Below are 27,999 nucleotides of genomic sequence, written 5' to 3' on the forward strand. Positions count from 1 at the left end.
AGTACCTTGCATGACAGTGCGTTGAACACCGATTTAAGGTGCATGTTTCGTAAAAGAACGCAAACTGTTTTCAGTTTTGAAGTTATTGATTTTTGTTTGTTTGAGAAAAATTAAACAGAAACCAAAAATTAAAAAATCACTTGCATCAAGGCCAAAATGATATATATATAAAAAACCGAATGTGGAGATGTATTCAAAATCAAGCAAATATTACAAATCACCCAGCGTTCATTTGCGAGTTCATTTTCAGAACTGTGACGGCTATTTTATCGATTTTACCAAAAAGTCGATGTATCTTACAGACTAGAAGCTTTTTTTTTAAAAGTTTATTTCTATCCTACTTGGAAATAGACGCCATGAAATTTTAATGGTAGCAGCGCGACATGGTTCTTCCTGGAATAACTCAGAGATCGTAAGGTTAGCCGCTGTTTCGTACAAATGTGCCTATGAATTTTAATGATTGTGGAGAATACGGTTTTCTTTAAAATGCGACTGCTAGTTTGTTTCTACAACACTGAATAACGTCAAGATGTGTATTACACACTTTGCTATGAATGTATAGACCCTCCTCTGAAGAGGAATTAGCTAATCCGAAGTTCGTTTCGACTAAAACGATTACTTTAGCCATTTTTCTATATTCATGTACTTATATAAACAGACTCAAACACAACAACAAAATTGATAAATGAAGTTTATTACTATTAGAATTCCACTGATACACATAAGGACACATGTCCTATACATTACCAAATTCAACACATTATTTTTTTTTCCAAATTTCAAAGTGATTTATCCTTTTAAAGTAATATTGCTGGGTGAATTTTCGACCCGCGTTGTGGTCCTATTTTTGCTGCAAATTGTACTGAATATCTTCCTCATTATGCAGAATGGAAAAATAATCAGAAAAATTTGAAGCAAGAATCGGACAAGAATTCAGGTCGTAAATTCACCAAGCGATTTTATTTCGAAAGGATGATTCACTTCGAAAACATAATGTGTTTTTCATAAAATTTTACAGAGTGTTTACCATGGTCTGGTGAATGTACACATAAAATGATGACGTAATAGTTTTTACCGCACTGATTTTATTCCAATAGTGTATTTCATGATCTTATAATTGAGTTCAAAGGAAAATATTTCACATTTTTCTTTCCTCTTATCAACGACACAAAACATTAAAACAAGAAAGTTAATCTTTCATGTGTAAAATGTCAACCACAGTGGCTTTGGACAACTACCGCCATTGGACCATTTAGCATATACGTAGCTGATCAGCATGGGTTCCGTGCGATCTGGGTCCAGTTTCGTGAACATTCCATAATTTAAGGAATCCCTTAGATTGAAATTCCCCACAGGATAGCATTACAGAAGTTAAGGAAACAATCTTAAGTTAAGGAGCCTTTCTTAAAATCTGCAATGCTTTCTTGTGGAGAATTCAAAGTTAAGGGATTCATTTTAAGGAATGTTCGTGAAACTGGTCCCTGAAATATCAACGATTTTCTGAGAAATCAAAATAAGATGAATAGATACAATGGAATTAAAAAGAAGCATAATCTAAATCTATGTTTTACTTTAGAATTAGACTACAGCGTGTCTTTATAATTTTAAAATAACCTTTTGAAATAATTGTGTTTTATAGTCGACGTAGCTGTATGTGAGATAGAGATTATCATGAAAACTCATGGTTATACACAACATATTTCTTACTGAAATGTGATCCAAACTCAGGTAGTATTGTTATATACAGATAAAACCCTATTGAAGAATCTATTTGCACAAATTATAATTAATTTTTGTATCACTTAAATAAGACATGTAGAATTCAAACTTTTTTGAATTTAATTTTCATTTCAAATATTTGTTTAGGAAAAGTTTTATTGTGACTATTCATATAATTTGCAAAAGTAACGAAATCTCGAACAATTTTGTGTTGAATATTGATATAATCTTTACGGTATAAAATGTGCTCACAAAAGTATTTTACATACGGTATATACTAATTGTAAGAAAATATAATAAAACTATATAATACGATTATAAATTCATACTGTAATACTGTTTTTCTTTGACCAGAGAGTTATGGAAATAAGAACCGATTTACAGTTTGTCATAATGTAATATAGTATGTTTGCACTCAACCATTCAGTTCTAGCAAAGTTACTTCCCTTCGTTTTACTCCGTCAGTACTGACGGAGCGAAACTAAGGGAAATAACTCTGGTAAATCATAATGGCGATGTACTAGCAATAAGAAAAAACTTAAACATTGCGTATTTTCTAACGGAAACATTTCTTATTTTCTAACATTTTATTATCTAAATCCAACCTGTAAAAACGCAATTAACAAATTGAACTGCTAAGTTCTAATTCACGATACACGATTCATAATCACAAATGCAATACTTGTACACCAACATTATCCAACAACTTTATATATATACTTAACATTTGCTTCGTTTTTAGATACAGACATCTTAGTCAACAAATTTATAAAAGTGTTATATGAATACATTTGTGCTGTACAAAACATCCATAAATAGTAACAATGCTTCTAAGTAATGTTCAGTTTGTAATACTAATATGCAATTTTCACATATTAACGTTATCATTCATTGATACAAAACTAAAAGTACAGTGCAACCGACTCAGTTTAATCTTTCACTTTCTTTTAATTTGTATACTGAGGACAAATTTCCATCCCATCCAAAATTTATTTTGTATACAGACAGCATTTTCCGAAAATATTTAATATTATGTCAACAATGACAACAAAATTATTTAGGTGAACTTGTGGTAACAAAACAAACTTAGTCTCGGTATATATAGACGTCGACGCACGATTAGCATCATCAAATGAAAATGTGTCCCTGTCACAGCGTTATATAAGTGCATTTTTGCAAGGCTAAACCACATATTCCTCCATGATTTGTCATTCTTACAGTCTCACTTTGACACCCTCTAAATCCCATTCACGCTTATTTGTTTTGCTAAAAAGTTGTTCGTTCGGACAGTAAAACATGCAATTCTATACAAATAATCGATATGCACACATATAAATGATGATATAAATGCACATACATACAATATACAATGTACAATTATTTAACTACAATGTATCTAATAGGATGAAAACTAAAGCAGGATATAAGAGATATTTGATATTGGGATATCCGAATTCTATATTTGCATATTACGGAGTAAGCTGCCCTTTCAGGTAGGTATCGATTGTTACGTCATGTTTCTATGAGTAGAGCGTCATAAGTTTTGCTCACAAAGTATTGACGAAACAACTAGGAAGATATAGAACTCTGTAATATGCAAATACGGATTTCCAAGGGCGTCGTCCTGTTGTCATGGTGAAACATATGTGACATGCGCACACAACCTTAGTAACCGCATATTAATGGTCACGATAAGTGAGATCTTGTAATCGAGTTTTAATTAGTATTGGTTGAAAATGAAACCCACTGGGATCCATAAGTAGAACTATTTTGTTTGCACAAATAGTCAATAAAATCATACATTTTTGTCAATAAACAACTGTACATATATATATTTCTATCCATAATAAAAAAACAAGAGATAAAATAACAATGCACAAATACATATGTATGAGACCACTTTCTACAATACGAGACGAGATTGTTGTTCTCATTCTAAATTGCATATTTCTTCGAAACATTAATGAATTATGATCTACATGAGGCTACACACACAGACTACTTCATAGTTCTTACGAATAAGCATTGACATTTCAAACATCGGTTTCCAATCAAAATCTGAGACTTCGTCTCATTGCTGAATGCAGTAAACGTATGATTATTGCCAACTGTTTTTGAGAACAAAATTATAGTTGTCGGCCCAGCGTACAAGTAGATTCGATTGGCAGCAAAAATTATTTGATATTCAGGCGGATAATTGCATCGCATTATTTACTTTAATTTGTCCAATAGCATGTAATTATAAACTTAAGATTGATTATTAAGGTTGTATTTGAAAATTCACTTCAGTTTTTGTTCTTCAAAAATATCGAGAAAAAGGTTTTGTGAACACAACACAATGATGATAATATAAATTGCACTGAAATAAAAAAAAATCAAATGTGAAGCAAAGCATATTAGCATTATGTATATCAATACATAAATATAACAATTTGGTCTCTTTGAATCACTAGAAGATCGAATATCTGGTAAACATTTCAAAATCTTATTACTGAGATTTCTTATTAGACATACATGAACAAACTGTAGAAAGTACATACACTTGTTTTATCATGTCTAGATACATAAGTAGGCTAATTTCATAGAACACGGCAAAATGGAAACAATCAAAGAAATTTCTGCATTTCATCACTAATAAATATGATCCATGTATAAAGATATATTAATGTAAGTTCAACAGTTCATTCCTATCATATTAAACTGATGTTATGATTGAAAGTTTGTTTCCTGGCAATCGTGTATTTTGTTGACAGCAAGTTTCAAACTTTTACACAACCAGATCTTCCCAAAGACACCAATAAAACGTAGGGGAAATGACTCTCATTCATTTCTGAAGATAAGGTAGATAGATTAATCCATTGAAGATAAAGAAAATGAAAATGAAATTTATTTAAAATGTAACAATTATTTTGTAAATCGTAAACAGATCAAAGATTGGTTACAACGAAATAAGCCCGTATCAAGTTAGGTTACAATCACACATTTCATCTGTCATATTTATGTGGCAATATACAACTGGAGGACGAAACAGGCTTGCTGACATTTTACCATCATCATATTGACATATCGAACATTAAGGCGTTAGAAATATGGTTAACATTTTGTGCGAATATTAAATCAAAATGCAGACTGAAACCTTCTCCCTGACAAAATTAGCATATCAAATATGAATAAATATGATACTTGTACATCATAGACTATCTTTAACATACACTTTATCAAGTCTTACGGATATAATACATTATACTAATAGCACTATTTGATAATGATGATTGATATACAATAAAAAGTTTCAAACAAACATGCATCATAAAGAGCACACAGCAGTAACATTAGCTATAACGATATCTCACTCTCGTTAAAAACAATACGTAATACGTCTGATCATACCTATGACGTCACTATGAAGTCAAACATCATGGAAATAAATGATCGATATAAATAACGCATTGATGGTAATAGTTAGATACGTAAATGAAACAAATTATGTACCCTGGCACTAAACATACCACGTGAGCTTCTGACGTCATGTGTTTATGTAGTCACGTGCTGTCTACATAATGAGATCTGATATCATGGCGTCTACGTATAACGTAACGATGTCGTCATAGAATACGTATTTTTCGATTAAATCAGAGATCTCGAGGTGGTTCCTCTATGGAACTAGGAAAGCATAGCCGCTGTCGTTCTTCCACTTCTCTCCATCGTAAAACAGGCGTGGTGGGTTCCGAAGAGTTTTCACATGCGCGTCGAACTCTCTTCCGAATGTACGCAACCCGTCGGCGCCATTGTGAATATCCTATACATCCCATGAACAGGAAATAGCTTAATGTAAGCAGTAGGATAAGCACACTGTCACGGCGGATGTAAGGGATGGTTTGTAACCGGAAACACCGCGCATGCTCTAGGGTGTCACTCGTCAAACCGTCAGTGACACTTTCAAAAGCAGTAACACAAAATCTATAAGTCGTAGCAACCTTGAGACTTTCAAACACGAATGAGTGAATTGATGGCCGAAGTATGTGAGATCTGAACTTCCCATGTTTCAAGAAATATTCCAAACGTGTTCCAAGGAAAGTGCCATTTGTTCTGTAACTTTTTGAAAATTTCCAACTTATTGCTATGGATGATGTTGTGCTGTTTTCCCACGTGACTTTCAGAATATCATTTTCATTGGGGGACGCGGTCGTTACCATATAAGGTATGATGTTCATAGGGTCTTTAGGTGAGGGAGTAACAATATCATATGGAATGGCGGCTGCCAAGTTCAGATCAGACGAAGCATGTGATTGGACAATAATGCTGGAGCAGATAATTATTATCCAATAGAAAGTGGTTATTTCCAAAGTGTAAAGATCCATGATGAAGAAGGCAGTTGTAGTCTTTCCCATCAAAAGTCATCTGTAAATATAAAAGAAATGCTTCAGAAACATACACCGGTTAAAATGCAGCCATTTTGTGTGAAATTACGTAATAAATAAGTACGTTTACTCGTATAAGGACGTGTTTTGATTGTACTACATCTATGGTCACCATTCAAACATAAAATAAAGGAAAATATCTGTATAATTAGATAAGCTTATAGGTTTCCAGTCATCTACTTTTTGGCAATTTTCATGGAAAGTAAGTCAATATTAGGCAATACTGAAGATAAATCCCAAGTGATTGGCGATCTTGATTTTATTGATATTTTGGACATTCATGAAAGGATGACGATACTCACTATATACTTATAGCACATACTGATTTCGCCTGTCTGTTTGTGGTGAATGTATGTTCTTAATAGGGTTTGTTTTGGAGAAGCGTTCATTAGAGAGGCATGACAGATTGACAACAACAAAACTACATTGTACTTGTAATATCCATACTCTCAAAAATACCCAGTAGTTGCCAGAAACAGACTGCCTAATTTTTTTTCCCGCGAATACCTGCATGAGCTATTCGCAAAATAAGTATTCATAGCGATACTTTCATGGAAGTATCCAGATATGCAAACGAAGGACTATCATAAATGTAAATCTAGGTATTCAGTGAACCGTCATCAGCCATGGATGGTTGCACGTAATACATATTCGCAACAGTTAAGTAGGAGTTACGTTAATATTTTTCGTTAATATTTTTAAATATTCAAAATACTAATCAACCTATTGATAAGTTGGAATTAATATCATTGTGACAACCATTTTACACCATTATATATGTTTTTTTTTTTTTTTTTTTTTTGCATTAGCAATACGAATAAGGTGTAATTTGAATGGGTTATATAAACGTCAATGTTTGAAAAGGTTTTTAAAAGTTCTTAACAAAACTTTCAAACATGCGTATTGAAACAAAAAACACCATTGCTCATTATTGTATAGAGATATAAAAGTTGTATTATGTAGCTTTAATGATATCGTATCTTAAAGATGCTCCACCGCTGACAAATGGTATTTTTTCACTGTCAAAAACAGCAGCAGACGATTTGGTATTTTTCTTCAGTTACAAAAGTTACTTACTTTACACCATTACCATCGTTGAAAAATTAGAGCTTCTAATTTTACTTCAAGTAAAAAATATCAAAAATAATTAATTGCATCCGGAAAAGAATCCGTCGCACTCTATCCTTTATGGAATGATGTACTGATTTCGCATGCACTAAAGGCAAAATAAATTATTTTATATTATTTTTTGTGTTAATTAGACATATATATACACGATTTAACACCAATTGTTGTTCAAATAATGAATACCATTTATGTTCTGTCGGCTGTGGAGCATCTTTAAGTATAAATGTACTCAAAGATGGCACGCGATACTGAACTTTCTACGGTTTTTCTCGCAACACATTTGGTGTAGATATAAGTGACAATAGTGATATCTCATAATTTTTATCGTTCAACATTCTTTATGATAAGCACATGCGCAACATCAGGAGCATTTGTTTTTCGGAAGGCAGTTATCCTGTTGTCTCTATCTGCTTATCACTCTCATATATCAAATGTTTGCTTTCCACAAAATGAATTAATGTCCACAGTCTATTTCATACACAGTCTAATTCTATCGATTTATGACACACTGTCCTTTTTCTAGCTCGCTGTATAAGCATTTACATATGTATTATAGATTTTTCAGCTCACTGATCATTATGTTTATAAATCTGCCATATTTTGTTGTATTGTCTGACGCAAGTTAGCATCATGAGGCTATGGAGATATGAGGCCCACAAACAATGCGGCAACTTAGAGAGAGTGCAATAGTATCCCACTAAATTTGCTCAATTTGAATACTATGAATATATATATAATGAATATTTCAACAAAATTTCATATTTATTTTAAAATTTTATTACCTGTAATGAAACAAATCGATCGCACAATCATTACAATTAAAACACATTAAACCTCCCCTGTAGTTAATTAAAAGTAAATGTCAGCTTTCAGTAGATTGCAATGATTCAAAAATAAAATAACAAAATATCCATTTAATTAATTTCTTCGTTTCGAAAATAATTATGTTAAAATACACACGACCACTATGATCTCTTGTTGGAACAACCCTTCCCCCGAACCTACTCCCCCCAACCCCTTTCCCTAAGGAAAACCCCAAATCTGGTAAGATTGTAGATTAATTGATTGACATTTCATGCGGATGTTTATCCCTATTGGAATAGAAGCCTCAAAAAACACTCGTGAATCTGATTTGGATTCCAATTGGGACTGACCTGCGTTTAAATGAGGATAAAGATATTTATCCGGAATAATTGAACACCCCGAGAGCTATAGAGGCCAAAGAAGCGCACGTAATTACTGGAATTGGAAGGACCTTTAGCTCCAATATCCTAATTGGATTGTTATTCTTCTAGAAAGTCGTAATCCTTCAAGCGTATGAGGGATTTTTTGATAGTCGTAAATTCCTGTCGATTCCAATATCTCCGCCGCGATGTCCCTGTTGCTTATTTATGCTGGTGTATGTTTTGCGGTCTTGGTAGTTTAGGGGAATGGACCTGTTTTATACTACTGCATTTGAAGAAGACACACGCAGTCGAGACGTTAACTAATGCCCCACCAAACCATCCCTTCATTAACACAAAATCTCACTCTATGCCCAAAACGTCTCAACAAGGATAAACTTTTTTGAGCATTCATCACCAAACCATCTCTTCAACAAGATTGTCTCTTCAAGAATAATCCAACAGTCTGATTAATCGGCAAGGAAAACTTGCGCCTCTAACCACTGCATTGTGAGTGTAAGACATTAATTTAATTTAGTTTCCTTTCCTCGATCAAAATCACCCGAACACTGCCCCGTCAGATGTAAATACACGAGTGCTGACCACTTTGAGGAAGACTTTGATTCTCATACATTGACCTAGACCCTGTATTAGCTATGAGTTATATTTACAGCTTGAAGACCAATATACAGTTTAGTCAAAAGTTACCTATATTGGACCTTTAAAAGAAAGACTGCACAGGACGGAAAAATTTAAATTCTGTAAGCATCATGTGACTAGCATGATGAAACAGAAAAAATAAAATGGTTCGCTTGTGCTACTGGTTCAGCAAGTACACACTGTCCACTGTGCATGATAGAGTTACGTGTTACATACAAGAGTGTAGATCACTTGTTTAGAATATATATTATGAATAGCATAAACAAAGACAACAACATCCCCAAGACATCAAGTGCAATACATTATGTACATATATATATCTAATTATTGTATATATGTATATTCGTACATAGTGTATATATAGGAAATAACGTGTTTGGATCGATTTCCAATTATGAAAATGAGATATCTTCATCAATATTAACTTCACGGAAACAATACACGTTGTCATCAAACATTATCTGATAAAGAACAAATATTGACATCCTGAACACCTAAACAAATCCCCAAAGATACTTTTGTAAAGTCACCTTGAAAATGTTAAGCAGTGTTGAGAGTCTGATATATCAATCCGCGGGGAAATCAAGTCCCAGCAACCAGATGTCGACGTAAAATCAATGCACATATGCTGTCTTTTATAGATATTTACATTCCTTTAAGGTGAATGTGCTAGGGATTACTTAACTGAGAGCTTAACAATGCCCGTAACACCGGTATGTGTCGCAATTATTGATACACAAGCGCAGGTCAATAAAGAACAATAACTCGTTTAAAACTCGTTAAATCCGATACCGATATTTCTTTTTGTGCAAACGACAAGACAGCGTATACTTAATATACTGCTAATGGCTTATAAAGACAGCCTGAACAAGAAATTCTGTCAAATTATAAACATAAAATGTACTTTACGACTATAAAATGTACTTTACGACTAGCTACAAGACAATGAGGGCTCTATGCCAGCTGTCAGTGACTGTGAAAGATCATTTTATTTAAACATCAAAATACAAGATAAATGATTGGTCATTTTATACGTGTTTATAGTGTGATCACCAGTGTATTGAGATATGTCCTGGGTGACTGTGAACATATAAAGTAAGGTCCCTGTTTTTACTGGTAATATTGGTAAATAGTTCATGAACTTTCTATTAAATGTTGCTATCTGGAAGCAAACATTTCTATTGATTATATATCCATGTAAAAACTAACATGCACTTGATTTCTGTGTCCTGACAACACTGACGTGTGAACGTTACCACTCACATTCAAACATTAAACATATTTCTAATCATAAGCTATTTCCAACTTTAAAATGGCATTGCCTTGTTTTATATGTGCTATTAATATAGTGCTTCGCAATAGTTGATTTTGGAGTCAGGAGTTCCAGGCTATGAACCACATGCGTACAAATCATTCCATAATAACTACAATCACTATGTATTGGACTCCCAACTTTCGGACGAAAAGAACATTTAGAAATCTAAGAAAACTCAGTAAAAACGTTTTATCATCGATATGCTACAGTCTAAAATAAAAAATTACAACATTGTACCTTGAACTTTGAACACGATTGCAAAGTGTATTTATGGATTTTATTGTCGTCGATAACAAGTACGGCGTTTGAATGCATTAATTTAATCACCAATATGGTAGTGGATATCAGGTATGTTGTCTTTTGACTATTTCCTTTCGAATGGACGACAAATATTGTCTTTCACACGATAAAATTAGCGCCAATGATAAAATAATAACAAAGGAAATGCTACTGCTTATATGAGACCGAATAGAGTGGAGCTAGATATAGTACTTTCCTGGTATGAAGTTCGACCCGCTACAAATATATGTTAATCATGGGCAATAATGAATTGTGTTTTTTTCATCGTTTATGGGAAATTCATGCGATAATCCGACGTCAAAATACGAGCATTGAAATTGTTGATTGATCTGAACAACTTCGTTGACATGATGATTATTTCTCGTTATATTCTCAGAATTATGTACTTGCAAACATATATATATTTTACTTCGAAAAAAAATCATTGAGTGATACAGAAAAAAAGGTTGTATGAATTCGCAACGCATGTAGTCTGCAAATATTATTTTGCGCAAATGAAATACAAAAAAGTAACATTAGCGATTAAGTGATGCGCGTAAGCTAATACAAACAGTTATACGAATTACATTCTCGAAAGTTTGTACTAATATCAACATTAAATGCATATATCAAATAGCGTATTTACAAAGCAAAATGGTTTCTACCATTACTAATACGATGATATCGATTGGTTTATGTTTTGTTTGTTATTAACTTCATTAATATGCATGCAACTATGGAATAATAGTGACGAAAAACAAGCCTTGCAACATTTTCCCCGACAATGACTTCATATTGTCACAATCATGCTGCCGTTCATCGACCCTACATATTTGTAATTGTAGTTTTTTTCACTTAATGACAATATTCATGTAGATGGATCCCCCCCGCTGAGGACGAATGCGACATGGCGTCATATAGTAAATAGTTTTTTGAACAACAATTAGCATTACTGTTGCTTTTTTTCCCCCACCATAGATAGAAATGTCAATACCAGAGCTGAACCACATACTTATTAATAATAACGAATACAAAAGGGCCTTATGATATAAGCTGAAGTACTATTTTGCGTCTTTCAGGTTCAATACCTATTTGATTATACATTCATTTCTCCAATGAGTTACAATGTATTTCAAACCAAAAACACTTACCTTGAACTGCAGTAATAGAGATTATTTTTGCATTAATGAAGCCTGACTGTGTAGTGTTTGGACAAGAAGAAGAAAATTTAATGTACAAGCCAAAACGACGGCATGAAATACGACATCAGACATACTTAGATATTAGTATGCAAATTCAAACCGACAAAAACACTCTTTCTATACTTTATACAGTGTACTACTATATACAACAAGACCTGTCTATACCGGTAAATTGTCTTACCAATCAGGTTGTCGGTATACACAGGTCAGGTTGTATTGAAATTGACTACTTAGGGCCCCAATAGCATGGTCAACTTAACTAAGGGAGTCTTTTTATAAAGGTTTTCACTTAAGCAGGTTTTATACATATTATGTGTACTGTACAATATCATTTCTATACTAGATTAGTATATAGAGAATACATACTAAGTATATTACAATACAAGGTTTATTTTGGTGCTAGACTTAGGAAAGATTCATTCACTAAACAGTAGTTATCCGTCACTATGTGTGACCGTTGCAGGATAAATTGAAATCTACTTTTTCATATCACTACATGCTACATTATAGTATTATTTAATTACAATTCAATATTCTATATACCGCCTTCCTATTTGGAAGCAACGAAAATCCTATTAACTGCTACAAAACACGCAATGTAGTATGTATTACTAGTATTCACCTACCCAGTCTCGATAGTTTAAGATATCCCAGCACATGTATGTATCAATCCATAACCATTAAGATCCATACCGATATAGCCTTACCTGAATCACTCTGTCCCCTACCAGGTCTGTCTGTCGTTTAACTGTTTACTACACATCCGTATATTGACATAGGACACTCGCTACACCTGCTGGGAAGTGAACATGCAAGGCTTCTCATGCAGAAACATATACAGAACCTTACTAAAGGCTTCGGGATAATGGGAGTCGAAACGTTATGAATAATCTATTAAAATAAGCCTTTGTGGATAAACCCATCTATTCCCAATTTGACAAACAATGGCATCAAAGGTGAAACAATATACAAAACCTGAATCTATAGATTATAAAAGCATCACACGGGAAGTATGTCAAGCTATATCGCCTTATCGCTTAATACAAATATTAGTACATGCTAATCGAATAATAAGCCTCAAATTTTACTTGATAAACTTCAAAGAAAATTAGAACTGGTTATTTGATCATAATGTCGCGTTTAACACCCAACGATATTATCACGGCTACTTAATCATGTGCAAGCAAGTTGGAACCTTCGGTTCCGCAAACATAAGCGGCGTTTTTCTGTTCTTTTTTGTTTAAAGTTAGCATCTAACAAGATCTTAATAAAATCGAGACATTAATTGTCTAAAAAGATATTTACTTTTATTTTCCTATTGCTCTTGGTTACGAGTGAATCTATTCAGTATCTTATTGATAGTCAATCTATGTCTTCTTCCCAACTTCGACTTAAAATAAATTCAGTTAATCTTTTGTTACGCCGACCGTGACGTTAACAAATATGCCTGTATTGCACTAGAACAGTGTTTTAAGTAATGGGCGATAGTTGCATAGCCCAATTTTCTGTGATAGCATAGAACCATTGTATGACAACACGAAACGTCTAAAAAACAGGACTGTGGTGTAACTTGAAATGTAGTGACAACCCGTCAAGGCAAATACAGTAAAACATTGGTAAAATGAAATCCATGGGACCAGGAGAAATAGTTCGTTTCAACAGAAATTCGCTTTAGAGTTAAGTTAATTAAAGCTATTGACTGATAGCATACCAAATCAACGTAGTTACTCGGCTTATTCACACGGTGTCATTTGGTATCAAAAGATAATTCGTTATAAGCAAAGTGTTAAACGTTTCTCAAAGACGTATGAATACAACGAAGCCAAAACCGAGGATCTGAATTCACTTCGTATCAAGCAAGTTAGTCTTTAGAACGTTATTTTGTATTAAGTTTTGTCTTGTAAAGTCTTCAGTATTTCTCTAAATTTTAGCTTGACCGCTGTTGAAATACTATTTCTACTCTGTGCAGATGTTACATGCACATCGCTCACTGATGCATGTTCTCCAACACTGCTTAACAATTGAGTTTATTCTGATTATCCCCAACGTTAATCCTTGGCGCGTGTCCAGACAGAGTCCCCAACGAATCGAGAGACTGAATAATTTACAGAGAAATAGCGCGTGCTTCACTGAGGCAAAACGTATGCTAATCATTATAGCCAATGACATTAACGGAGGAATGATGACGGCGATGAATGTTTAATGGAACGAAATGTAAAAACATCGGCCGAACAGGCTCATTCATACCACGATGAAAGCTTAACGATCGTAATGACTTGAAGATAAATGTTCCAACTTCGATCCTTGTTACATTTCCGTGTCCTGAGTTAGTATATATATGCAGTCTATTAACTTGAGTTAGTTACGATTGAGAGAACAGTCAATGGTGTGGTGCGGTTTGTTTGCTTATTACGCTCAAGGTTGATCCTATAACGGATGCTGTGCTGTATACGACCTTCTGTTAATGCGGGTCGACTAGGAGTAGATCCATTAGACTAAACCTAGGATGGACCGCTACTGTAATTTGTAATGATATATTTGGCTAGTAAAATAGAATGTTTCTACACATTAGGCGCAAGGCATGGGCATGATTATAGATGGTATTCTAATCGAATGTCCAGCTATCAGACAATCAAATTAAAAGACGCTTTAACCTCTAAAATGTAGCTCCGTCTGATCGATTCATCAAAGGGGATGATTGGGTTGGTTCTCTTGTTCCTAATATACTATTTCAATCACTAAAGATAAGAATAATGATAAAACAGTTTTTCGGCCATCCTATTATCATTTTCATAAGTCAATGAATGCTTATTTGAGATTATCACGCAACATATTGGATTGCATAATGTTAAACATGTGTCTGATTCGGCTGCAGGACGTACTCGCATTTTTACAATCGTTATTGACTTAAGGTGGGGTATGAAGGGATATATATCACAAAGGTTATAGATATATGTTGTATACTAAAAGTGAAGTTGAATGTATCCCGTCATTTATAACTCGTGACATTAATTAATATTATTATTGTTAATCACGTAAGTCATTAATGCAGAGCTAAAATGACTTTTTGCTATAATGATTGCAAGTACCGTAAGTGAGTGGTCGATAGCCATGTTGTTACGTCCACATAGGCTTTATAACACCCCTCCAAAAATCCAAAACTCACCCCCCCCCCCCCCCAAAAAAAAAAAAAAAAAAAAAAAAAAAAAAAAAACCATAAAACTACGCATCCTCTGAATAACATAAAATAAGTCTTTTGTAAAAGCAAACCCAGCTTTATACCGCTAAACCTCCTCAAAACCTTTACCAAATGGTGTAGCTGGTCGTGGAATATACTGACCTAATAACATTGAAAGATTGAAACATACATAACACGGGAAGATTAATGTTAGATGTGAAATACTAAATTGTGATTTTGTGAGAATGATTCAAATACAGTCTCTCAAAAATGTACTTTGATCAGCAAATTTATCTTCAAGGGTTGTTGTCTACAAATGAACGGATGGAAGCCTTCAAACGATAGGTTGAAAGCAAATACAAGCAGATGACAACTTCATCTGCCATCAACCAATAGCTAAACAATTAACAATATCCTGGTTCATGACACTTTGTTCTAGTACAGCAAGTACGTTTTGAGGCCAGGGTCGATCAATATTTAATAAACCGTTGGAAACCAATAAAATAGCCGTTTTACGAGGCCCTTATCTATTGCTTTTAACCGGGAGCTAATAACTTTGAAAAACTACCTTGTTTTATTTTAGTTACTTCGGCTTTTTAATCTCATCTTTATCGCTTCTTCTGCATATTAATAGTGCATTTTCTTATCTTCTCGGCTACAATTTCAACACTTCTGCACATCGTTGATGCAATATCTTACCGTTCATATCACCACTCGTGCACACATACTCGTTACAAGTGAATTTATTCGTTCTAGTTGTCACTCTTTTACTCCATATCTCGTCAGCATTTCTCTAAATGTCTTTGTAATTATACACATAATCATCTTCGTTAAAAATCCTCTGAACGTCCATATCGTTTCAGGAAACTGTGTTTGATATTTCTCCGTTGTACTGCTGTTTCATCACCTACATATACCAACATCCTCGTTAGCACACCTCTATGGTGACAATTCAAATCATCATCCTCGTTCCCACTTCTCTACTTGTGTTCTATTCATTTCCTGTCCTCATTCTCGTTTCCACTTCTCTACATGTGTTCTATCAATTTCCTGTCCTCATTCTCGTTAACGCTTCTCTACAGAATCTCCCTTCATTTTCCATTTTTATATCAACCTCTTTACATATCATATCTTTGTTCCCTTTCCCCATCCTCGTTCCCAATTCTCTACATATCTTTTCTCCATTTCCTATCTCCATCCTCGTTATCGCTTCCATGCGCATCATGTATTCATTTCCTACCCTCGTCCCCGCTTCCACTTATCTACACACCCTCTCTTCGTTTTCCATCGTCATCATCATTATCACTTAATTTACATATCCTCATTACTGTCTCTTAATATCTGTCTCGTCTCCCTTCTTTTACACTTAGTTGCTCTGTTTTAACCAAAACCATTGTATGCACCATAAGTACTGGGACGACTGGATTGTACATTGAGTATCATATGACCGAGTAGAGTGTGTTGTTCGAATGTTCGGCGTCTATGAGGGTAAGCTTCAGTGACATAATGTTATGAAAAAAGGTCCCCATAAATATTAATTATGGACCATTGTTGAGGTCCATACGGTGCTATATCGCCCAAGTAGACCGAAGGGGTAGCCAGAAGTCATTACATTAAATTCTACAAGGGTTAGCGCGCTTAATGGAATTTGCCTCTGTTCAGGTGGCATTCATATTGGCTATGAATGCCAAATGGATGACGTTCAATGATTAAGAAACATGAACATACTGCAGTCTCCAAAAACAGGCGCATTGCATTACACACAGCGGAGATCGTCAACAAATAACCATGACTGTTTATATGACGTCATATTCTCAACCGACGAACGTAACTACTATTTTTATAATTCTGATACCCGATAGTTTAATACCTCGCTCAATCTCCTGTCGCTAATAGCGTCATCATTCTTACATTGATACCGCTCCTTTAAATTCCTAGAACACAGTCACCATAAAGTTCTTGCATCCACTCTTAACGTAAATATTAATAAAATTTAATATTAAAATCAGTACATCATTACTAATTTTCCATCACCATTCTAGTTACAGTACCATGACATTGAGTATATTTGGTCTAATGTTCTACCGTTCTTGGATTGGAACAAATAAGGTAAAACATGTTTCTCAAGTCCTTAGCCGAAACCGATTATACCACCTTGATGGAATGAAATAGATTAGAATATTATGATCAATACCATAACACTCTTCACATATTAATACACATCTATTCATTACAACAGGCTTAATCTGTCAATCCTAAGACAATTTGATTACAACTTTAAGAACCATGGTATGTCAATTGCAGAAATATATGTGAAGTAGCCCAAATCCGATAAACTTGCGACAGGCTAGATACACTTATACATGCCAAGGGTCCTCGTGACGCAGGTCACGTGCACTGTGGCCATTGTAGGCATGCTCAGCAAATACATCTTTAAAGTGTGTTTTTTATGTCGCTTTTGGGATTACTCATTATTCATCAGTTTTACAGAAAGTAAACATATGTTTATAAAATAATCGATCAAAGAAATTCGATCAGAGTTCATTTTATTTCAAATCGTAAATACAAATCCGTATGGAAGCTCTTATGTCAATCGTAACACTTCATCACCAATGCAATTCCACCAAGCTACACTTTGTGGGTATGTAGGGAACGCAATCAAGGACGCAGGAAAATGTATTATACAAATAAAGAAATCCCTTTATCAATAAAGGGTAAAACATTTTGTTTTACCTGAGTTGATAGAAAAAAACCAACAGCATTTGTCTTTATCCAAAACAGATAACTAACTGTCAAATCGAATTTAGTGCTCAAATTTTAAATGCATATTATGGTTACTCGTTTCACCTTTCTGTGTAAGCTTTTTGATGTTCGGTAGAACACATCACATTCACTCTTTAGATGTTTCTAATGCATATTATTTAACTCCAAAGTAAAAAAAAACTGTATCATTGTCAATGTCTGTGACGAGTATTTTCCTACGTTCTATTCATTTGTACAATGTTCTCGAGTGCCGTCTAAATCAACAAAGAACTATGGATGCACCTACTCTAAGATACTAGATTGGCCACCAGTTTCTAAAATATTAAAACTTCATTAAGATTATGATTATTTCTGTCTTTACTTCATGTCTGGTTCTCCAAGTTTCATACTAAGGGGAGATCATCTAGTGGTGAGCTCTGCTGAGAAAATCGTATCAACAACGTAGTGGCTGGTGGCCAGTCTAGTAAGGAACATGGCGTCTAAAGTTGTTGTTTTGTTCTGCATTTCAAATTAAAGTATTTTGTAAATAAAGTTCAATTGCAAAGGTGTATAATCCTGATGCATACGCGCATAAGGTAAAGGAAGATGCTTATGAATGCATATTTCACGCGAATTTACGCCAGCATGAAAATAAATGAAACAACATTAATGCTAACATATCTATTCCACGATGCCGTTAAAGGAGTTTGGATGATTATATCAGGGAAAACGGAAAAACATCCATCACCAGATGTTCTCTGTCTACAACACAAAATGTAGTGAATTTTTCATAAGTCAACACGTTCCGCCCTCCCACTGTTTAATTGACGCACAGACGACCCCTGAAACCAGCACGACACCAATCAATCATGGCCTGGTACGTTATACAAACATTTGTTGGTTTCGGTGTATAATTTAGCCCTTAATATCGAGGAAATCAATTCCTAGCGCCCGGATTCATGTTTCTGTCTAAACTAACGATTGCTACGTGTTTAACATGTATGGAACTGCTTCCTGGCATTGTGAATATTTACCAATCGACATATTTGTAATGATAAAGGGTTTTTAACACATCTCATGTTCGTGCCAGTATTAAATTTCGGTATTTAGATCACGTTACAGTTTTATTCGTTTCAGGCACGCACTTCGAACAAATTTAATCAGTTTCCCTGACGTTAATTACTAGAAATACAAATCGAATGAAGTTGATTACGTGAAGTTAAAATGCGATGATTAGCATTCCTCCAACGAGTCTGATGTCTTCCAGAGCCTGTACATTGTTTACTGTCAAAGCTTAAAGAAATTCTGTGAATTCTGTGGACTCTCAACGGTAAATAAATCTTTTGAAGGACGATACATCGAGCCTGGCTGAATATTGGATGCATTTCAAAATATCTTATTTTACTAAAATCATGTCTATTCAAAATTTCCAAAATAAAAATGACGACTTTTTTCTATTTCTGCAGAGAACACAAGTCAGACATTGACAATAAAAGGCTTTTTATAGGAGTATATTTCTTCTTTTTACAATTATACAGAGCAGTCAAAAATGTCAACAGTGCGCATGTTCAACAAACGATGATTAGTCAGAGCGATGTTAGATTTCATTTTCTTTCTTTTGCGGTTAAAATTACCATGAATCTGTTTATAAATGTCTTCAAAAGAATAAAAAATGTTCATTAAATACAAAAATTACGCTACATGTGATTTCCACAAGCTTGAGAACGTAACGACAACATATACGGACTACTTTTCCGCTATGTGAATGCTTTGTGAGAAGCACTGTTCTGTCTAGCCCTAAACAAGTTAAGATCGTCATTCCGTGCGAACTATCAATCTGACTTCGTATATCAAAAACCCATCTTCAGAAAAAAAAATATTTTCTATACAAAGCATGGTTTGTTTTAGTTTGATATTTATCGACGATCAATTAACAGATTCGATTTATCAGGATCGGTCTCCGTTACATGGTTGGCTTGTTGAGAGTATATATGCTTATTTGTTAATTATTTACGTTGATTTCAGTTATTAAATCCAAAATGGTTTGAATATCTGTTGAATATCGGAACTCTGTTAAAACGACACGAACATACAGCAGTCTCCTAAAATGCATACACACGTTAAACAGTCATCACACTCCATACATAGAGAGGCAGTCCTTAGAATTAGACCATTACCATGATCAATTCTCCATGCAACAAAATGTTTTACAAGCGTGCGGTTTGTGAACGGCATTTAAAAACTGCCGAATCTTTTCGATTCTCTGCCGCGTCTATCCATTACAATCCATTCATTTGTATGTATCTAGTATATACCATGTAGACTTCAAAATCTTATCATTAATGAAAGCATGCGGTATCTATTCTCTAGGGTATGCCGACCACTAAACAGGAAGGTTTTGTTTCCTTCTTGTCTTGAAGTCTGTCAAATAAATTAAATTCTGCAATTCTAGAATAGTCTGCTAAGCGTTTAATGCCGTTTTCAGAGTGAAAAAGCAAGACGGACCATTAAAAGGGAAAATGCAATTGCAGAGTTGTGGGTTTTAGGTAGGCGTCAAGGCATTCTCCGTTTGTCCCAAGGCGTCCGTTCTCTGGAAGGAAGACAACATTTCCCAGGCATTTTATAGATTCAGATAGCACGCGCATTGGTCTTAAAACATTCAGCATTAGTTTTATTGCTTCCTGATTTTTTAGGAATTGGAAGTCAGACAAAGCGATGCTAAAAGCTTAAGAGCACTTTCTAGCCATGGTCTCTTTCAAATATCAGCATTTGACATCGCATATATTGTTGTGTCGAAATAATGTAGGTAATTATTATCTTTATAAAGGCCAAATATCACGATCACGAATAATCATATTTGGTTATGGCTACAAATTAAGGTTGTTGGAACGCATGTTATAAAATATTCAATGTACTGCTAAGTGAGATCATTCTTGACACGCACATGCGTAAAAGTGTCTGGTTTGTAACGTTGATAGATACAAATGCTATAGATGAAGGGCTTGCATTTATATATCGTCTCAATCCAAAAATCAAAACGTTTTTTTGTAAATATCATGAACACGACGGCGTTTTGTGTTCGGTTATCTGATACATTATCACTAGCCCTCTACTTCTGGGTGTCATTTTCGCAACACACATAGGACAGTTATCGTGTATCCAAATGACCTACTGCATACTTATCGTAGGTCGGTGGTTTTATACCTGGTACCCAGCCTTCCTAAACTTACTATACGTTGCTTATGGGGCGTAACAAAAAAAAAAAAAAAAAAAAAAAAAAACCCTCAAACATCAGTACATCTGTCATCATCATCATCATCATCATCATCATATCATCAGCATCATCATCATCAATTTCAATATTGTAATTTTCTACCAGAAGCATCAGAAAAGATGATGACTGTTGAATTTAGACCATAAGCGTTGATCCAACCACGATACAAAAAAATTGAAATTGAAATGAACAAGAATGAAAAGCGCTTCTATTATTTCTAGCATTTCACAGTTGCATATCACTCTAGAAACGCTTTCGATCTAGGTACATAACTTGTTTCTCTTCTTCACGTAAAATCGTTTTAAATCGGTTCTACAACAGATTGAAAAAAGCAGATATAAAATACGACACTGTCAGTTTAATTTCAAGTTAAAATGTCGTGAGTTCCCATACACTGCCAATAGCACACGACTCAATGTGAATAACTGTACGCGACCTCGGAGCCATCGATTTTTGTGGGGAGTTGTTCCAGTTGTTAAATAGACTAACTTTGAGTACGGCGTGTAGTGTTAAATACGACATACTTATAACAGTGCCAGTAGTTTTCTCTGGAGTGTAGCATGCAATCAACCTGTCTCACAGTAATAGCTGGGGGAGAAAACGCAGGATATTGACTGACACTACAGTACATCCGTGTGGTTCATGGTACACCAAACATGGCAACTTCTAGGCATTTTGTTCTTCCAATAATCTATCCAACATCCAACTTCGTTTTTTTTTCTTGTTCTTCATTGCATCCCAAATCTTTTCACTGCTAATCTCTATACTTTATTATATCCCTTACTTTTATTTTAATTCCGTGACTTCGAATTCGAGGAAGTGGGGGTCGCAGTTGCCAGCCACTGACATTTTGCAAGCTAAATTTAAAAAAAAGCCCCATGAATGTGTTTAAAATTGAATGTGTATACATGGTTTGAAAAACTGCACTTCACTTATGCTCTGTGTCCTTGGTAAAGGGTGACACTTGTGTCTATATATCAAAGGTAAGAGTGAGTGGCCCATCACATCTGGTAATAGTATACTGGCAACGGGGGAATCATTCGTAAATGCTAACTGGCAATGGCCATAGTCCACCAATGTTGACATGGTGTCATCAAGGAGCATGCCTTAAAGGTTATTCAACGACTGAAGTAGGCACATTTCTTAAATGTCTACACCAGTAGGGTTAGAAAATGTGGTAATTGCAAATGTTTACATCATCTTCTGGACATGCGTTATACCCCTATATTTACATATACAGAATGTATTTGAAAAGGAATATGTATATCATAAGTACATCTTTATTCTTTGGGAAGTTTATACAGCTTTTGGTCGATGTTTTAAAATCATCTCCAACAATGTTAACCAAGCCTGTCGTCTGCTATTTGCTTAGGTAGATAGCATTGGTGATGCATAAAAATGCTGCAGAAATAAGGAAAGGGAAACACTACCCAAATTGGTTGAAAATACCCAGGGTTATGTTGTGTTGGTAAATGGAAAATAAAGCAACTTTAGCCCACCAGATTCGTAATTACTATATGTCACAATGAGATCAGATTCGGGCGTATTTACGTGACTTCATGGTAAAGACTACGTTTATTTCACTATATAACTAATGCCAGAGGGAATACGGAACCGAAAAAGCATGTTAGCTGTGAGTAAGAGACAGCATCAGCCGCTTGGTATCGATTTCCTGTCACTCTGGGTAAATGTAGATGATGCTCCGTGCTCTCAACAAAACTAGACTAATTTAGAGCTCTTCTACGCGGGAGGTAACAAATGATAGTCCCCCGGGACGACAGATTTTAGTACCGGGTTAAAGCGTTTGTGTAACATAGAAGATATTAATTTTACCAGCATCAAACTGACGCTTCAACCTAGTTTTATCAATCAATTTCAAAGTAATGTTGTGTAATGCAAGTCGAGAAAACATGTTATTTGAATTAGGTATTAGGTTATGCTATAGCCGAGTGGACATTTTCTCTTTAAACCACTGGTGAGAAATAACACTAAATTCTAATTTATATTATGTGATACATGTCCAAGTTCATTTAATATATAAATCTGGATATATGAATATGTTTTGTTTTTTGGTAAAACATTTGATTAGACGCAGTTAGCAAATTGTTAAACTTCTTCCAATGTTGTTATTTTTCCTACTAGAGTTTGGTCGTGTTCTTTTGAGGTAGGTGATATATATGTTTTTTTTGCAAATTTGTAGGAAATGTGTGCATATATAAGAGGTTTTTTGTTGTATCTTTATCTCTGACGTAGCAAGTAAAATCAAAGAGGAATGGACTACATTCCTCTAATGTGGACCCAGTACAAATCTACATAAATAAGTCTCCATTGAAGGTAACTGATCTACAACGACTTTTGCTGATCATAATGAATATCATCAAGGATTCATCTTCGTGCCATTGGTGAGAATGGTGCCATTAAGAACTACATTGTGTTTTAAATACATATCTTTACCTCAAAAGAAACTAATACAGACATACATATATTGTTCTTTAAACAGTTTTCTAACGAAATAAATGGATATACCACACTTTTATCATCATGGCTTGCATCTAGAAAAAAGTTTATTCATCTATCAACATTTATATTTTTCTATCTACAGTATGTATTCAAAGTCGAATTTTTCCATTACGTAATCACTTCTTTTATCAATAATTCTAAACTTGCCATTTTATCATCATCACACCTGGCTTGAGGTCGACCACTAAACAGTCTGAAGTTCACAAGCAAACTCATCAGGACATCCATCATTCTGATTCCACGATTCTAGGTCAGACAGGGGAAGATCCTGCCCGTCACAAACTAGAGTGGTCCCATATATCAGAACGACAAAAGACCGGAACCTAGCCGGCTGGTCACATGATTATCGTATCACGAACACGTGGTCATGTGTGCTATTAAATAGTGATGATGGATGGATTATGTAACCAGCTAGTGTTTGATAGGATTTTACAGGTGGTTGTTGTGGTGAAGGTGGTATTGTGAGTTGTGGGTATTTTGGTGGTTGTGCTTGTGGTGTTGATGGTGGCGCTGAGGTTTGGGATGGTGTTAGTTGTGGTTGTAGTGGAAACGGTGGTGGTATAGATGATTGTGTCGGTAAATTGTAACATGCTTAAGATTTCCCGTCTAGTTGATGATATTGGAATGGATGAAAACAAAAATGATGACGGTAATCATGATGGTGATGCTACTAATGATAATGATTAGGAGGAGGAAAAGGAGGAGAAAAGGTGGAACAGTAGGAGGATGAGGAAAGAGAAGAAGAAGAAGAAGAAGAAGAAGAAGAAGAAGAAGAAGTACAAGAAGAAGTACAAGAAGAAGTACAAGAAGAAGAACTAGAATAGGAAGAAGAAGAAGAAGAAGAAGAAGAAGAAAAAGAAGAAGAAGAAGAAGGAAGAAGAAGAAGAGGAAGAAGAAGAAACAGAAGAAGAAGAAGAGCAGCAGCAGCAGCAACAGGAGAATGAGGTGGAGGAAGAGGACGACGATGATTTTGTGACAGAAGTAAACTATGGATATTGTTGTAATATGTGTTGAAGGTAGTTTTGGTGTTGGTGATGATGGTGGTAGTTGAAGTGGTTTTGGTGAGATGGTTAAATGGTGTTGATTAAGTTTATGGGGATGGCGGTGTTGGGTTTGGCGATTGTCCTGTCTAGTACGCAAAAACGTAACGTCCTTATCCTTAGTGCATCTGTACCCAATACACGCTACTATTCTATTAAATATGTAGTGGTCAGGAACTATAAGAAAGCATTCGTACACATCAAATCGATTACGAAAAAAACTGTCACAAATGTAGCATGAAATGCTTTGGAAATGAATCTCCATTCCTTACACGTTGAGGGGAAAGTGTTGATTTGTTTCGTGAGTCAGAATATGTTACATATTGAATTCTTTGTCTAACACTGTTTGTGTGGCTGAGAATGTAACTTGGGACTTCTGAAGTAATAGATTTAATCAACGTTCACTCGCAACAAAAAACACCTTGAATGCTACAAACGCAAAGTCAGAGTACACTTCTTAAAGATTAAAGAAACCACAGAAACAAGGGAAGTATTCCGGTGGGAATTAATTGTTTGAGTGAACAAAGACGTTTCGTGGCAGATAAAAATGCACGTGTAATTAAAAGAAGACAGCTTAATCGATGTTATGTAGGTCTTAGTGGTAGTACTGGAAATGTGACGTTTTGCAGTGCAAAAAGTTTAGAAAGCATGATTTTAAATTTACTTCAATATCATTTAAACTGATACAAATCACTTACAAATCATATGTTAAAAATCATAATATTTTCATAACATTAAAAAAAACCTCGAAAATTACCGCAATATAATGTAGTGCATGGATTTAATGAATGCTTTGAATATTAACAGATATTTAAGAAGATGACAAATAGAATACAACAGATCAGAAATGATTATAGACACAGTAACACTATCGTCATAAATGTCACTAGATTGTCAATGACAACTTTTTTATAATATGCAAATCATCTGATCGAGTGTTTAAGACGAGTAATTGTTGAAGCTTAATGCTAGGTATTCACCATACGAAGACCTATCACAAAGAAGTAACTTTTTCTAATTTCTCTTAACACAAAATGCTTAAAAGCATAAAAGTGTCGGTCACAAGGTAAAAAAATCCATCACTATCAATATATCAAAGACGTCTGCCATGCCAAGGTATATCACAAAGAAGCAATATCGCAAACTTCTCATAACGTAAAAAGGCATCCAACCATACGACGTTCGATCCCAAAGAAACAAGCATACCACAACCTCACTTAAAAGGGCATACGGCGGTCGATCACAAAGAAACAAACATACCACAACCTCACTTAAAAGGGCATACGGCGGTCGATCACAAAGAAACAAGCATACCACAGCCTCCCTTAAAAGGACATCCACCATACGACTGTCGATCACAAAGAAACAAGCATACAACAGCCTCCCTTAAAAGGGCATCCAGCATACGACGGTCGATCACAAAGAAACTAACATACCGCAGCCTCCAATGATACAGAAGAAATATACCATACAAAGGTGTATCAGAATCACACACACACACCCCAACTTCCCATAACACAAGTATGGATTGCTGAGACAGAAGAGAACAAATTGTCCTCGAATAAGTCGTTGATATAACATGCATGATTTAAAAGGTATTGTTTTCTAAATAATTTTAATATAGAATACTTTCAATACTCTCAATCATCAGTCATAACTTTGGACGTTCAAATGTATTCCTGGAAGGTAAAATGTCTATGCATTTTTACTATACTTTATTTTGTTCTCAAAAGAACATGATACATATCTCGAAGTACATGCTAATATGGAAAATACAATAGCAACTGTAGAGTCGTTCACATTCTATCGGAATACGGTTGTGGAAGTGATCTTTTTTGTTAGAAAGAGGTTTAAATACATAATTTTCCTAACCAAAGTTGTGAGAGAGATGATCTAGCCTATCTTATGTCAATGTAGGACAACAGTTGACATGCATATTTGATTAAAAGAGCCATGGTTATAATGAGGTTTCTAAGGCTAGTGCAAACAGTGTTAGAGGCAGGCGCCAATTCGTCAATATTCAGGTCGCTGATTCTATTTAATGTCAGCTTGTTTTCAATACCGTGGTAATTCAGTCATCGAATTCCAATAGCACAGGAAATGTGCCACGGTGATGACCAGGAAATGTATTATGTCTCTGCAACAATGCTACATTTTATGAATCGCGGATATTTCTATGGACTGTATGTGTATTCCGTTACAATAGTTAGCGGGCTACGCGCTTTCAGCTATATCCATCGCCCTTGTGGCAGCATGTAGTAATGGAGAATATGTCAATATATAGAAATATATTATATGCCTGTATGTATATAGCTACGGACAGATGAAACATTCAATATATGTGCTATATATAGATATACATCATTGATAAAGAATCAATTTACTTAATGTGAAACTCGAGGTACGCATTCACATCTCTCGCCTAGCTGTTATTATTACTTTTCTTTTGGAATCTATGGCATAAAATTAAAATTAAACGTAAAAAATACAATTTTAAAGAGCGTATTATAATTTTCACACATACCTGCTTTTCTTCGAGTTACGAGGTTATCCACAGATCAATTTTAGTACGTTCAGACTTTCCTCTATAGAAAACAGAGGCATCCACTCGTCTGGGCTTATGATAGAGTAGTGTGAATATACATTTTTCTCGTTCTGTGTATCCCTCCAGCTGTTCACAAATCAGACTTTCCCAGTGTACGAGTGAATGAACGTGTGATTAATGGTCAATTACCTACATCACAAAAAGCCTGTCCTTCAAATAATCCTAACGATTGTAATATCACACACACGCGAGAGTGTTATGACAGAACTTCATCGTACGTATACACTATGTAAAGTGCAATAACGAATAATCATGAGTCGTTAACAACTGGTTGTATTGCAATATAAATGTTATCACGACATTCAAAAGTAATCAGTGAGATTTTATCTTCTCCTTGCCTTGTTGTTAGCCTTCGAAGAACTATATCCGCTTATAAAATATAAATCCCTCGTGCTGTGTGTTCTCTCGGAACACCTTGCAATCGGTCGTGTTGTTCTATGAACTAAAACTGCACTGCGGAATTTCTCTGCGTTTGACATTTGCTGCTGTGATCTTGAACGTGTGATGTGTCCATAATCCCCTCGGTGGAATTGCATTAGGAGCGAGAAGCGTTGGATCCTCCATGCGACGTACTGTCACAATCAGAATTGTAGAGGAGCTGGAGACACAGCCTGTTGCCGCGGCGGCACACACGTAAATACTGCGACCATCTTCGCGCGCGCACGTGGCAATTAATAATCGATACTCCCTTTGGTTATGGACGACAATGTTTTGTCGGTGTCATTTCACGTAAATTCTCCCTTTACACATACA

The 27,999-nt window shown here is 35.0% G+C and overlaps 1 long non-coding RNA gene across 1 annotated transcript; it reads right to left on the reverse strand.

Annotated features, from left to right (window-relative positions):
- Nucleotides 1–673: 673 nt before the first annotated feature.
- Nucleotides 674–27,999, reverse strand: LOC138318112 (uncharacterized). Its single transcript, XR_011207839.1, has 2 exons — nt 27,166–27,999; nt 674–6,120 (listed from the first exon to the last, which is right to left on the reverse strand). It is a non-coding gene; the product is annotated as an uncharacterized lncRNA (long non-coding RNA).

Source organism: Argopecten irradians, chromosome 1, assembly GCF_041381155.1.
Source record: "Argopecten irradians isolate NY chromosome 1, Ai_NY, whole genome shotgun sequence".
Lineage (NCBI taxonomy): Eukaryota > Metazoa > Mollusca > Bivalvia > Pectinida > Pectinidae > Argopecten > Argopecten irradians.